The sequence below is a fragment of the Salvelinus fontinalis genome, chromosome 27 (assembly GCF_029448725.1).
Source record: "Salvelinus fontinalis isolate EN_2023a chromosome 27, ASM2944872v1, whole genome shotgun sequence".
Taxonomy (NCBI): Eukaryota; Metazoa; Chordata; class Actinopteri; order Salmoniformes; family Salmonidae; genus Salvelinus; species Salvelinus fontinalis.
The window spans coordinates 37264785-37280371 of record NC_074691.1 but is presented as its reverse complement, the minus strand read 5'-3'; the positions used below and the strand labels follow the sequence as shown (position 1 = coordinate 37280371).

Here is a 15587-nt window from a genome sequence, read left to right as displayed (position 1 = left end):
GACGGGGCACTCCCATGAGAAATATACTCCGATAGATGTGACATATTGCTTTTGTACTTCAGTGTGTTCATTCGAAACGAGTCTCATCTCGGCACGCATGTCTAAAACACGATAGACAACTAGTGACACTCTCACAGGCCTACTTTTCAAACTGCTGTGTCATCGCTTGATCCAGTCTCTGCACTCAGACACTCATCTCATCTAAAACACTATAGTCACTCTCTCACAGGCCTGGGCCAAGACTGGAGTTCACTCCACTTCAGGGAGAGACAGGGAGGCCTGTTAAAATAGTAAAGCAGCCTGCTGTGTGACTACTACACTCTTTTTAAGAAAGGGTTTCTACCTAGAACCTAAAATGGTTCTTCGGCTGTCCTCACAGGAGAACCCTTTGAGGAACCATTTTTGGTTCCAGGTAGAAACCTTTTGTTTCAAGGTACGACCCTTTTGGGATCTATATATTACCCTTTCCACAGAGGGTTCTACATGAAACCCAAAAGGGTTCTATCTGGAACCAAAAAGGGTTCTACCTGGAACAAAAAAGGGTTCTACCTGGAACCAAAAAGGGTTCTACCTGGAACAAAAAAGGGTTATCCTAAGGGAACCCTTTTTTCTAAGAGTGTAGAACTGTGTGACTACTAGGACTGTGTGACTACTAGGACTGTGTGACTACTAGGACTGTGTGACTACTAGGACTATCTGACTACTAGGACTGCGACTACTAGGACTATCTGACTACTAGGACTGCGACTACTAGGACTATCTGACTACTAGGACTGCGACTACTAGGACTATCTGACTACTAGGACTATCTGACTACTAGGACTATCTGACTACTAGGACTGTCTGACAGCTAGGACTGTCTGACAGCTAGGACTGTCTGACAGCTAGGACTGCCTGACAGCTAGGACTGCCTGACAGCTAGGACTGCCTGACAGCTAGGACTGCCTGACTACTAGGACTGCGTGACTACTAGGACTGCGTGACTACTAGGACTGCCTGACTACTAGGACTGCCTGACTACTAGGACTGCGTGACTACTAGGACTGCGTGACTACTAGGACTAGGTGACTACTAGGACTGTCTGACAGCTAGGACTAGGTGACTACTAGGACTGTCTGACAGCTAGGACTGTCTGACTACTAGGACTGTCTGACAGCTAGGACTGTCTGACTACTAGGACTGTCTGACTACTAGGACTGTCTGACTACTAGGACTGTCTGACTACTAGGACTGTCTGACTACTAGGACTGTCTGACTACGGAAGGAGTATGCAGACCGTGGCACAGTGAAAGGTCACAGGCTTGTCTTGCCTGGGACTGGGAGGAGTGCAAGCAGAAAAAAACACAGACATGAAGGCTCTCGCTCTCTCCCTCTTTCTCTGTCTGTGTCTTGCTTCTCTCCAAGCATCTCTCTCTCTTCCCCGCACTCTTTCTATGCTTCTCGCCGTCTCTCCCCGTCTCTCCATCCCCGTCTCTCCCCGTCTCCCCCCGTCTCTCCCTCTCCATCCCCGTCTCTCCCGTCTCCCCCCGTCTCTCCCTCTCCATCCCCGTCTCTCCCCCTGTCTCTCCCTCTCCATCCCCGTCTCCCCACGTCTCTCCCTCTCCATCCCCGTCTCTCCCTCCCCCTCTCTCCCCGTCTCTCCCCGTCTCCCCCCGTCCTCCCCCGTCTCTCCCTCTCAATCCCCATCTCCCCCAGTCTCTCCCTCTCCGTCTCTCCCTCTCCATCCCCGTCTCTCCCCGTCTCTCCCTATTCATCCCCGTCTCTCCCCCCGTCTCTCCCTCTCCATCCCCGTCTCTCCCACTCCATCCCCGTCTCTCCCCCCGTCTCTCCCCATCTCCCCCGTCTCTCCCAGTCTCTCCCTCTCCATCCCCGTCTCTCCCCGTCTCTCCCTCTCCGTCTCTCCCCCCGTCTCTCCCTCTCCATCCCCGTCTCTCCCCGTCTCTCCCTCTCCATCCCCGTCTCTCCCCGTCTCTCCCTCTCCATCCCCGTCTCTCCCCGTCTCTCCCTCTCCATCCCCGTCTCTCCCTCTCCATCCCCGTCTCTCCCCGTCTCTCCCTCTCCATCCCCGTCTCTCCCTCTCCATCCCCGTCTCTCCCCGTCTCTCCCCGTCTCTCCATCCCCGTCTCTCCCCGTCTCTCCCCGTCTCTCCCTCTCCATCCCCGTCTCTCCCTCTCCATCCCCGTCTCTCCCCGTCTCTCCCTCTCCATCCCCGTCTCTCCCTCTCCATCCCCGTCTCTCCCCGTCTCTCCCTCTCCATCCCCGTCTCTCCCTCTCCATCCCCGTCTCTCCCCGTCTCTCCCTCTCCATCCCCGTCTCTCCCCGTCTCTCCCTCTCCATCCCCGTCTCTCCCTCTCCCCCCGTCTCTCCCTCTCCATCCCCGTCTCTCCCCCCGTCTCTCCCCATCTCCCCCGTCTCTCCCAGTCTCTCCCTCTCCATCCCCGTCTCTCCCCGTCTCTCCCTCTCCGTCTCTCCCCCCGTCTCTCCCTCTCCATCCCCGTCTCTCCCCGTCTCTCCCTCTCCATCCCCGTCTCTCCCCGTCTCTCCCTCTCCATCCCCGTCTCTCCCCGTCTCTCCCTCTCCATCCCCGTCTCTCCCCGTCTCTCCCTCTCCATCCCCGTCTCTCCCCGTCTCTCCCTCTCCATCCCCGTCTCTCCCCGTCTCTCCCTCTCCATCCCCGTCTCTCCCTCTCCATCCCCGTCTCTCCCTCTCCTCCCCCGTCTCCCCCAGTCTCTCCCTCTCAATCCCCATCTCCCCCAGTCTCTCCCCGTCTCTCCCTCTCCGTCTCTCCCTCTCCATCCCCGTCTCTCCCCGTCTCTCCCTATTCATCCCCGTCTCTCCCCCCGTCTCTCCCTCTCCATCCCCGTCTCTCCCTCTCCCCCCGTCTCTCCCTCTCCATCCCCGTCTCTCCCTCTCCATCCCCGTCTCTCCCCCCGTCTCTCCCCATCTCCCCCGTCTCTCCCAGTCTCTCCCTCTCCATCCCCGTCTCTCCCCGTCTCTCCCTCTCTCCCCCCGTCTCTCCCTCTCCATCCCCGTCTCTCCCCGTCTCTCCCTCTCCATCCCCGTCTCTCCCTCTCCATCCCCGTCTCTCCCTCTCCATCCCCGTCTCTCCCCGTCTCTCCCTCTCCATCCCCGTCTCTCCCCGTCTCTCCCTCTCCATCCCCGTCTCTCCCCGTCTCTCCCTCTCCATCCCCGTCTCTCCCTCTCCATCCCCGTCTCTCCCTCTCCATCCCCGTCTCTCCCTCTCCATCCCCGTCTCTCCCTCTCCATCCCCGTCTCTCCCAGTCTCTCCCTCTCCAACCCCGTCTCTCCCCATCTCCCCCGTCTCTCCCTCTCCATCCCCGTCTCTCCCAGTCTCTCCCTCTCCATCCCCGTCTCTCCCCATCTCCCCCGTCTCTCCCTCTCCATCCCCGTCTCCCCCCGTCTCTCCCTCTCAATCCCCATCTCCCCCAGTCTCTCCCCGTCTCTCCCTCTCCGTCTCTCCCTCTCCATCCCCGTCTCTCCCCGTCTCTCCCTATTCATCCCCGTCTCTCCCCCCGTCTCTCCCTCTCCATCCCCGTCTCTCCCTCTCCCCCCGTCTCTCCCTCTCCATCCCCGTCTCTCCCTCTCCATCCCCGTCTCTCCCCCCGTCTCTCCCCATCTCCCCCGTCTCTCCCAGTCTCTCCCTCTCCATCCCCGTCTCTCCCCGTCTCTCCCTCTCTCCCCCCGTCTCTCCCTCTCCATCCCCGTCTCTCCCCGTCTCTCCCTCTCCATCCCCGTCTCTCCCTCTCCATCCCCGTCTCTCCCTCTCCATCCCCGTCTCTCCCCGTCTCTCCCTCTCCATCCCCGTCTCTCCCCGTCTCTCCCTCTCCATCCCCGTCTCTCCCCGTCTCTCCCTCTCCATCCCCGTCTCTCCCTCTCCATCCCCGTCTCTCCCTCTCCATCCCCGTCTCTCCCTCTCCATCCCCGTCTCTCCCTCTCCATCCCCGTCTCTCCCAGTCTCTCCCTCTCCAACCCCGTCTCTCCCCATCTCCCCCGTCTCTCCCTCTCCATCCCCGTCTCTCCCTCTCCATCCCCGTCTCTCCCCATCTCCCCCGTCTCTCCCTCTCCATCCCCGTCTCCCCCCGTCTCTCCCTCTTTCCTTCTCTCCTGGAGTCCTCCATGCATTCAGTGATCTGGGAGTGACGTGACGTGCAGCTTCAAAGTAAATGCTTCTATGACGTCCTCTAGAATAGATGAATGGGAAGCGTTGGCTCAGCTATCTAAGACGTCCTCTAGAATAGATGAATGGGAAGTGTCGGCTCAGCTATCTAAGACGTCCTCTAGAATAGATGAATGGGAAGTGTTGGCTCAGCTATCTAAGACGTCCTCTAGAATAGATGAATGGGAAGTGTTGGCTCAGCTATCTACGACGTCCTCTAGAATAGATGAATGGGAAGTGTCGGCTCAGCTATCTAAGACGTCCTCTAGAATAGATGAATGGGAAGTGTTGGCTCAGCTATCGAAGACGTCCTCTAGAATAGATGAATGGGAAGTGTTGGCTCAGCTATCTACGACGTCCTCTAGAATAGATGAATGGGGCCTCCCGGGTGGCGCAGTGGTCTAAGGCACTGCATCGCAGTGCTAACTGCGCCACCAGAGTCTCTGGGTTCGCGCCCAAGCTCTGTCGCAGCCGGCCGCGACCGGGAGATCCGTGGGGCGACGCACAATTGGCATAGCGTCATCCGGGTTAGGGAGGGTTTGGCCGGTAGGGATATCCTTGTCTCATCGCGCTCCAGCAACTCCTGTGGCGGGCCGGGCGCAGTGCGCGCTAACCAAGGGGGCCAGGTACACGGTGTTTCCTCCGACACATTGGTGCGGCTGGCTTCCGGGTTGGAGGTGCGCTGTGTTAAGAAGCAGTGCGGCTTGGTTGGGTTGTGCTTCGGAGGACGCATGGCTTTCGACCTTCGTCTCTCCCGAGCCCGTACGGGAGTTGTAGAGATGAGACAAGATAGTAATTACTAGCGATTGGATACCACGAAAATTGGGGAGAAAATGGGATAAAAATTTTAATAAAAGATTTTGAACAATAAAAAATAAAAAAATAAAAAGAATAGATGAATGGGAAGCGTTGGCTCAGCTATCTACGACGTCCTCTAGAATAAATGAATGGGAAGTGTTGGCTCAGCTATCTACGACGTCCTCTAGAATAGATGAATGGGAAGTGTTGGCTCAGCTATCTACGACGTCCTCTAGAATAGATGAATGGGAAGTGTTGGCTCAGCTATCTAAGCATATGGAAGATCTGATAGAATATATCACAGTAGTGTTCAAACATCCGGTGTTAGATTGAAGAAGAAACATGTTCTTGAATAAGGTGCGAGGGGTTTTCATATTGTAAAGGTAATTCCGGGGGGTAGCCCCGACAGGGACTCGACCCCGGGTCCAGCGACTGTCAACTGTCAACACATTAGCCATTATGCCAAGAGATCCAAACCCCTTTTTATTTATTTATTTGTATTTTATTTAACATTTTATTTAACTTGGCAAGTCAGTTAAGAACAAATTCTTATTTACAATGACGGCGTAACCCGGCCAAACCCTAACAACAATGGGCCAATTGTGTGCCGCCCTATTGGACTCCCAATCACGGCCGGATGTGCTACAGCCCAGGGTCGAACCAGGGTCTGTAGTGACACCTCCAGCACTGAGATGCAGTGCCTTAAAACCTCTGCGCCGCTCGCCACCCTTGATGAGGTCGCTACAATATGATCACTATGTGTGTAACGGTTGACTTGCAGTCCAAAGTGTTTTGTCACAGTGTCTGTGCTCTGTGAATGAAACGGACACAGTCTAGCAAAGACACTGTTCTATGACTCTCCACCCCATCACATCACACCCAGCCGTGACAATGAAGCTCAAATACAGCTCCCCTCTGAGAAAGCGGTGGCTAATTGGTCATGGTAGTGTTTCATCACAATCTGCAAGGCGGAGAAGCTGCTAATAGGTACAAGGAAGTGACTGGTCTAATTATCTTGAACACAGCTCACTTCCACCTTCATTAGGTGATGACACGTCAGGAGTGTACTGTAGGTAGTAGGCCTAATACTGACAGACAGGCTTTTATATTGGACACATAGATAGATAGGGCTCTAACTCCTTTAGCCCCACAATGAAATAGGGTGCAGGCCAGGCAGCAGGCTGTTAGCCAACCTGCCAGTTTAGTGGAGTCTGCCAATAGCACAGTCAGTGTAGTCAGCTCAGCCATACCCATTGAGACTGTGTCTGTGCCTCGACCTAGGTTGGGCAAAACTAAACATGGCGGTGTTCGCCTTAGCAATCTTATTAGGATAAAGACCTCCTCCATTCCTGCCATTATTGAAAGAGATCGTGATACCTCACATCTCAAAATAGGGTTACTTAATGTTAGATCCCTCACTTCAAAGGCAGTCATAGTCAATGAACTAATCACTGATCATAATCTTGATGTGATTGGCCTGACTGAAACATGGCTTAAGCCTGATGAATTTACTGTGTTAAATGAGGCCTCACCTCCTGGTTACACTAGTGACCATATCCCCCGTGCATCCCGCAAAGGCGGAGGTGTTGCTAACATTTACGATAGCAAATTTCAATTTACAAAAAAAAAAAATGGCGTTTTCGTCTTTTGAGCTTCTAGTCGTGAAATCTATGCAGCCTACTCAATCACTTTTTATAGCTACTGTTTACAGGCCTCCTGGGCCATATACAGCGTTCCTCTCTGAGTTTCCTGAATTCCTATCAGACCTTGTAGTCATAGCAGATCATATTCTAATTTTTGGTGATTTTAATATTCACATGGAGAAGTCCACAGACCCACTCCAAAAGTCTTTCGGAGCCATCATCGACTCAGTGGGTTTTGTCCAACATGTCTCTGGACCTACTCACTGCCACAGTCATACTCTGGACCTAGTTTTGTCCCATGGAATAAATGTTGTAGATCTTAATGTTTTTCCACATAATCCTGGACTATCGGACCACCATTTTATTACGTTTGCAATCGCAACAAATAATCTGCTCAGACCCCAACCAAGGAGCATCAAAAGTCGTGCTATAAATTCTCAGACAACACAAAAATTCCTTGATGCCCTTCCAGACTCCTTCTGCCTACCCAAGGACGTCAGAGGACAAAAATCAGTTAACCACTTAACTGAGGAACTCAATTTAACCTTGCGCAATACCCTAGATGCAGTTGCACCCCTAAAAACAAAAAACATTTGTCATAAGAAACTAGCTCCCTGGTATACAGAAAATACCCGAGCTTTGAAGCAAGCTTCCAGGAAATTGGAACGGAAATGGCGCCACACCAAACTGGAAGTCTTCCGACTAGCTTGGAAAGACAGTACCGTGCGGTACCGAAGAGCCCTCACTGCTGCTCGATCATCCTACTTTTCCAACTTAATCGAGGAAAATAAGAACAATCCAAAATTTCTTTTTGATACTGTTGCAAAGCTAACTAAAAAGCAGCATTCCCCAAGAGAGGATGGCTTTCACTTCAGCAGTAATAAATTCATGAACTTCTTTGAGGAAAAGATCATGACCATTAGAAAGCAAATTACGGACTCCTCTTTGAATCTGCGTATTCCTCCAGGGCTTAGCTGTCCTGGATCTGCACAGCTCTGCGAGGGCCTGGGATCAGGAGAGACACTTAAGTGTTTTAGTACTATATCTCTTGACACAATGATGAAAATAATCATGGCCTCTAAACCTTCAAGCTGCATACTGGATCCTATTCCTACTAAACTGCTGAAGGAGCTGCTTCCTGTGCTTGGCCCTCCTATGTTGAACATAATAAACAGCTCTCTATCCACCGGATGTGTACCAAACTCACTAAAAGTGGCAGTGATAAAGCCTCTCTTGAAAAAGCCAAACCTTGACCCGGAAAATATAAAAAACTAATCGGCCTATATCGAATCTTCCATTCCTCTCAAAAATTTTAGAAAAAGCTGTTGCGCAGCAACTCACTGCCTTTCTGAAGACAAACAATGTATACGAAATGCTTCAGTCTGGTTTTAGACCCCATCATAGCACTGAGACTGCACTTGTGAAGGTGGTAAATGACCTTTTAATGGCGTCAGACCGAGGCTCTGCATCTGTCCTCGTGCTACTAGACCTTAGTGCTGCCTTTGACACCATCGATCACCACATTCTTTTGGAGAGACTGGAAACCCAAATTGGTCTACACGGACAAGTTCTGGCCTGGTTTAGATCTTACCTGTCGGAAAGATATCAGTTTGTCTCTGTGAATGGTCTGTCCTCTGACAAATCAACTGTACATTTCGGTGTTCCTCAAGGTTCCGTTTTAGGACCACTATTGTTTTCACTATATATTTTACCTCTTGGGGATGTTATTCGAAAACATAATGTTAACTTTCACTGCTATGCGGATGACACACAGCTGTACATTTCAATGAAACATGGTGAAGCCCCAAAATTGCCCTCGCTAGAAGCCTGTGTTTCAGACATAAGGAAGTGGATGGCTGAAAACTTTCTACTTTTAAACTCGGACAAAACAGAGATGCTTGTTCTAGGTCCCAAGAAACAAAAAGATCTTCTGTTAAATCTGACAATTCATCTTGATGGTTGTAAAGTCGTCTCAAATAAAACTGTGAAGGACCTCGGCGTTACTCTTGACCCTGATCTCTCTTTTGATGAACATATCAAGACTGTTTCAAGGACAGCTTTTTTCAATCTACGTAACATTGCAAAAATCAGAAATTTTCTGTCCAAAAATGATGCAGAAAAATTAATCCATGCATTTGTTACTTCTAGGTTAGACTACTGCAATGCTATACTTTCCGGCTACCCGGATAAAGCACTAAATAAACTTCAGTTAGTGCTAAATACGGCTGCTAGAATCCTGACTAGAACCAAGAAATTTTATCATATTACTCCAGTGCTAGCTTCCCTACACTGGCTTCCTGTTAAGGCAAGGGCTGATTTCAAGGTTTTACTGTTAACCTATAAAGCGTTACATGGGCTTGCTCCTACCTATCTTTCCGAGTTGGTCCTGCCGTACATACCAATACGTACGCTACGGTCACAAGACGCAGGCCTCCTAATTGTCCCTAGAATTTCTAAGCAAACAGAGGGAGGCAGGGCTTTCTCCTATAGATCTCCATTTTTATGGAACAGTCTGCCTACCCATGTGAGAGACGCAGACTCGGCCTCAACCTTTAAGTCTTTACTGAAGACTTATCTCTTCAGTAGGTCATATGATTGAGTGTAGTCTGGCCCAGGAGTGTGAAGGTGAACGGAAAGGCTCTGGAGCAACGAACCGCCCTTGCTGTCTCTGCCGGGCCGGTTCCCCTCTCTCCACTGGGATTCTCTGCCTCTAACCCTGTTACTGGGGCTGAGTCACTGGCTTGCTGGTGCTCTTTCATGCCGTCCCTAGGAGGGGTGCGTCACTTGAGTGGGTTGAGTTACTGACGTGATCTTCCTGTCTGGGTTGGCGCCCCCCCTTGGTTTGTGCTGTGGTGGAGACCTTTGTGGGCTATACTCGGCCTTGTCTCAGGATTGTAAGTTGGTGGTTGAGGATATCCCTCTAGTGGTGTGGGGGCTGTGCTTTGGCAGAGTGGGTGGGGTTATATCCTTCCTGTTTGGCCCTGTCCGGGGGTTTCTTCGGATGGGGCCACAGTGTCTCCTGACCGCTCCTGTCTCAGCCTCCAGTATTTATGCTGCAGTAGTTTATGTGTCGGGGGGCTAGGGTCAGTTGGTTATACCTGGAGTACTTCTCCTGTCTTATCCAGTGTCCTGTGTGAATTTAAGTATGCTCTCTCTAATTCTTTCGTTCTCTCTTTCTCTCTGAGAACCTGAGCCCTAGGACCATACGTCAGGACTACCGGGCATGCTGACACCTTGCTGTCCCCAGTCCGCCCGGCCTTGCTGCTATTCCAGTTTCAACTGTTCTGCCTGCGGTTACGAAACCCCTACCTGTCCCAGACCTGCTGTTTTCAACTCTTAATGGTCGGCTATGAAAAGCCAACTGAGATGTATTCCTGATTATTATTTGACCATGCTTGTCATTTATGAACATTTTGAAAATCTTGTCTCTCTCTAATTTTCTCCTTCTCTCTTTCTTTCTCTCGGAGGACCTGAGCCCTAGGACCATACGTTGGGACTACCGGCCGTGGTGACTCCTTGCTGTCCCCAGTCCGCCTGGCCTTGCTGCTATTCCAGTTTCAACTGTTCTGCCTGCGGTTATGGAACCCCTACCTGTCCCAGACCTGCTGTTTTCAACTCTTAATGATCGGCTATGAAAAGCCAACTGAGATTTATTCCTGATTATTATTTGACCATGCTTGTCATTTATGAACATTTTGAAAATCTTGGCTCTCTCTAATTTTCTCCTTCTCTCTTTCTTTCTCTCGGAGGACCTGGGCCCTAGGACCATACGTCGGGACTACCGGCCGTGGTGACTCCTTGCTGTCCCCAGTCCGCCTGGCCTTGCTGCTATTCCGGTTTCAGCTGTTCTGCCTGCGGTTATGGAACCGCCACCTGTTCCAGACCTGTTGTTTTTCAACTCTTAATGATCAGCTATGAAAAGCCAACTGAAAATGATTCATGATTATTATTTGACCATGCTTGTCACTTATGAAGATTTTTGAACATCTTGGCATAGTTCTGTTATAATCTCCACCCGGCACAGCCAGAAGAGGACTAGTCACCCCTCATAGCCTGGTTCCTCTCTAGGTTTCTTCCTAGGTTTTGGCCTTTCTAGGGAGTTTTTCCTAGCCACCGTGCTTCTACACCTGCATTACTAGCTGTTTGGGGTTTTAGGCTGGGTTTCTGTACAGCACTTCGAGATATTAGCTGATGTACGAAGGGCTATATAAAATAAAATTGATTGATTGATTGATTGATTGACACATAGATACTGGGACACTGGGGAGAGTGGGGCCTGTCTTACCCTAAAACATGGCTATGTGGTTGTCTTACCTGCCTTAGTTGAATGCACTGACTGCAAAATCATTTAGGATTAGAGAGTCTGCTAAAAGACTAAAATACAAATGGCTTTAGACAGTGATAGGAGTATACAGCCAAATCTCAGGGAATGCATCTGTCACACAGTGATAGGAGTATACAGCCACATCTCAGGGAATGCATCTGTCACACAGTGATAGGAGTATACAGCCACATCTCAGGTAATGCATCTGTCACACAGTGATAGGAGTATACAGCCACATCTCAGGGAATGCATCTGTCACACAGTGATAGGAGTATACAGCCACATCTCAGGGAATGCATCTGTCACACAGTGATAGGAGTATACAGCCACATCTCAGGGAATGCATCTGTCACACAGTGATAGGAGTATAGAGCCACATCTCAGGGAATGCATCTGTCACACAGTGATAGGAGTATAGAGCCACATCTCAGGGAATGCATCTGTCACACAGTGATAGGAGTATAGAGCCACATCTCAGGGAATGCATCTGTCACACAGTGATAGGAGTATAGAGCCACATCTCAGGGAATGCATCTGTCACACAGTGATAGGAGTATAGAGCCACATCTCAGGGAATGCATCTGTCACACAGTGATAGGAGTATAGAGCCACATCTCAGGGAATGCATCTGTCACACAGTGATAGGAGTATAGAGCCACATCTCAGGGAATGCATCTGTCACACAGTGATAGGAGTATAGAGCCACATCTCAGGGAATGCATCTGTCACACAGTGATAGGAGTATAGAGCCACATCTCAGGGAATGCATCTGTCACACAGTGATAGGAGTATAGAGCCACATCTCAGGGAATGCATCTGTCACACAGTGATAGGAGTATAGAGCCACATCTCAGGGAATGCATCTGTCACACAGTGATAGGAGTATAGAGCCACATCTCAGGGAATGCATCTGTCACACAGTGATAGGAGTATAGAGCCACATCTCCTCCCCCCTCCCCCCCCCCCCCCCCCCAAACATCCCAGCTTTTCCAGAAATCCTGGCAGGAAGATTCCTAGATTCAGGGGGGATAACTAGGAAATCCTGGCAGGAAGATTCCTAGATTCAGGAGGGAATAACTAGGAAATCCCAGAATCCACCGACCAGGATTTCTGGAAAACCTGGGAATTTTGGGGTTAAGTTAACGGAATTTTGCAAACCCTATAAGAGTGAATAAGAGTGAATCTGCTCACTAAGGCCATGCCAAGTCATTCACAGTACTGTAGTCTTCAGGGCACTCTATGCTTAGGACACAAACAGCAAGCTTGTCCATTGTAAACTACATTGACTGCACTGAAACATACAAAGGACAGGGGAAGGGAGGGAGAATGAACAAAAGCGTCCACCATGGGGCATGTAAGGCAAAGAAAACAAGCAGCTTTCAATTAACCTATTAAGTGTGTTTTACCCAGAGTTGATATAGTATTTAGTGTTTACAGTGTGTTTTACCCAGAGTTGATATAGTATTTAGTGTTTACAGTGTGTTTTACCCAGAGTTGATATAGTATTTAGTGTTTACAGTGTGTTTTACCCAGAGTTGATATAGTATTTAGTGTTTACAGTGTGTTTTACCCAGAGTTGATATAGTATTTAGTGTTTACAGTGTGTTTTACCCAGAGTTGTATCACACGGTCATTTAGTATTTAGTGTTTACAGTGTGTTTTTCCCAGAGTTGATATAGTATTTAGTGTTTACAGTGTGTTTTTCCCAGAGTTGATATAGTATTTATAGTGTGTTTTACCCAGAGTTGTATCACACGGTCATTTAGTATTTAGTGTTTACAGTGTGTTTTACCCAACAGTTTAATTCAACATACTGACAACAGTGTTTCTACTTAGCGTAGCTATTAGCCAACCATTTCTATGAATGGATAAGTATAGGTACGTGCCAAATGACACCCTATTACCCTATATTGTGCACTACTTTTGACCAGAACACTATGGTGAGATTAAATGCATGGATTGTGTGATTAAATACGGCTCCTAAATCATGGCTGCCTGGCGGTAGCTGCTTACTGCGGTCACCAGTGGAGGTTGCACATAAAGTGGCAATAACACATATACATATACATATACATATACATATACATATACATATACATATACATATATATATATATATATATATATATATATATACATACATACATACATACATACATACATACATACATACATACATACATACATACACACACACACACACACACACACACACACACACACACACACACACACACACACACACACACACACACACACACACACACACACACACACACACACACACACACACACACACACACACACACACACACACACACACACATACATATATATATATATATATACCATTTACCAGACACTTTTATCCAAAGCGATTTATAGTCATGAGTGCTGAAATATTTCACATATGGGTAGTTCTGGGAATCAAACCCAGAACAGGATGGTGGTTCATGCCTCATGCTCTACCAACTGAGCTACAGAGGACCACCAGATGAACACATGGTAATAGTATGTTACCCTGAACCTTATTCATTCAGAACATTAATACATTCAGGTCTAGACTTCTAAACTAACAGAACAAGAGGGTGCAGGAGTTCCTCCGGACCACATGACCTGACGGGTAAACTCTGAGCCCCAGTTAGCCTAAGATACAGCATCACGGGACCACATGATCTGACGGGTAAACTCTGAGCCCCAGTTAGCCTAAGATACAGCATCACGGGACCACATGACCTGACGGGTAAACTCTGAGCCCCAGTTAGCCTAAGATACAGCATCACGGGACCACATGACCTGACGGGTAAACTCTGAGCCCCAGTTAGCCTAAGATACAGCATCACGGGACCACATGACCTGACGGGTAAACTCTGAGCCCCAGTTAGCCTAAGATACAGCATCACGGGACCACATGACCTGACAGGTAAACTCTGAGCCCAATCTAGCGTAAGGTACAACATAATTTTAGTTATAGCCTTCTACAGCTAGAACACCTGGTATCTGTCAGGCTGTGGGTACACAGGGAATAACATTATTGTCCTATTAGATCCCTGTCTCTAACCTTCAGTGAGTCTGACAATAGTGGTAATGGCCTTTTGGTCTTCCTCTGCTTGGAAACACTATATCCTAAATGCTGAGTCTCAGAAACACAGTGCCAGATAGTGTGTGTGTGTGTGTGTGTCTCAGGTAAGGGAGATGTCTAATTGGATACTGCAGGCAAAGTTATCACTCTAGAATCCCATCTATAGAGCCTTGGCTGTGTGTTTCTGAGACAATGTCAAACACAGTCACAGCTCTTAGTTGAGAGTCTGGATGGACTTGAAATTAACACAAATATTCAGAATTATCCTCAGTGTTTGAAGATATTAATATCAACACTATTTAGGACATGTGGGCCTACTTTAGTATTTGGAGAACATGTGGGCCTACTTTAGTATTTGGAGAACATGTGGGACTACTTTAGTATTTGGAGAACATGTGGGACTACTTTAGTATTTGAAGAACATGTGGGACTACTTTAGTATTTGGAGAACATGTGGGTCTACTTTAGTATTTGAAGAACATGTGGGTCTACTTTAGTATTTGAAGAACATGTGGGACTACTTTAGTATTTGAAGAACATGTGGGACTACTTTAGTATTTGGAGAACATGTGGGACTACTTTAGTATTTGGAGAACATGTGGGCCTACTTTAGTATTTGGAGAACATGTGGGCCTACTTTAGTATTTGGAGAACATGTGGGCCTACTTTAGTATTTGGAGAACATGTGGGCCTACTTTAGTATTTGGAGAACATGTGGGTCTACTTTAGTATTTGAAGAACATGTGGGACTACTTTAGTATTTGAAGAACATGTGGGACTACTTTAGTATTTGAAGGCAAACTAAAATACAAATCATGGAGGCAGCTATAACAAATTATATTTTAGGCTTAGGGGTTAGGTTCAGGTTTAGGGGTTAGGTTCAGGCTTAGGGGTTAGGTTCAGGCTTAGGGTTTAGGTTCAGGCTTAGGGTTTAGGTTCAGGCTTAGGGTTTAGGTTCAGGCTTAGGGTTTAGGTTCAGGCTTAGGGTTTAGGTTCAGGCTTAGGGTTTAGGTTCAGGCTTAGGGTTTAGGTTCAGGCTTAGGGTTTAGGTTCAGGCTTAGGGTTTAGGTTCAGGCTTAGGGTTTAGGTTCAGGCTTAGGGTTTAGGTTCAGGCTTAGGGGTTAGGTTCAGGCTTAGGTTTAGGGGATTGGGGTTAGGGTTGAGGGATTGGGGTTAGGGTTAAGGGATTGGGGTTGAGGGATTGGGGTTAGGGTTGAGGGATTGGGGTTAGGGTTAGGGTTAAGGGATTGGGGTTAGGGTTAGGGGATTGGGGTTAGGGTTAGGGTTAAGGGATTGGGGTTGAGGGATTGGGGTTGAGGGATTGGGGTTAGGGTTGAGGGATTGGGGTTGAGGGATTGGGGTTAGGGTTGAGGGATTGGGGTTAGGGTTAAGGGATTGGGGTTAGGATTGGGGTTAGGGTTGAGGGATTGGGGTTAGGGTTGAGGGATTGGGGTTGAGGGATTGGGGTTAGGGTTAGGGGATTGGGGTTAGGGTTAGGGGATTGGGGTTAGCCAGTGTAGTCAGAGTGGTGTTAGCCAGTGTAGTCAGAGTGGTGTTAGCCAG

General features: G+C 48.7%; 1 protein-coding gene across 1 annotated transcript in view; it reads right to left on the bottom strand.

Moving 5' to 3' along the window:
* LOC129825519 (ras-related protein Rab-15-like) overlaps positions 1-15587 on the bottom strand; it is a 42615-nt gene that overhangs the window by 19584 nt on the left and 7444 nt on the right. The window lies entirely within an intron of this gene.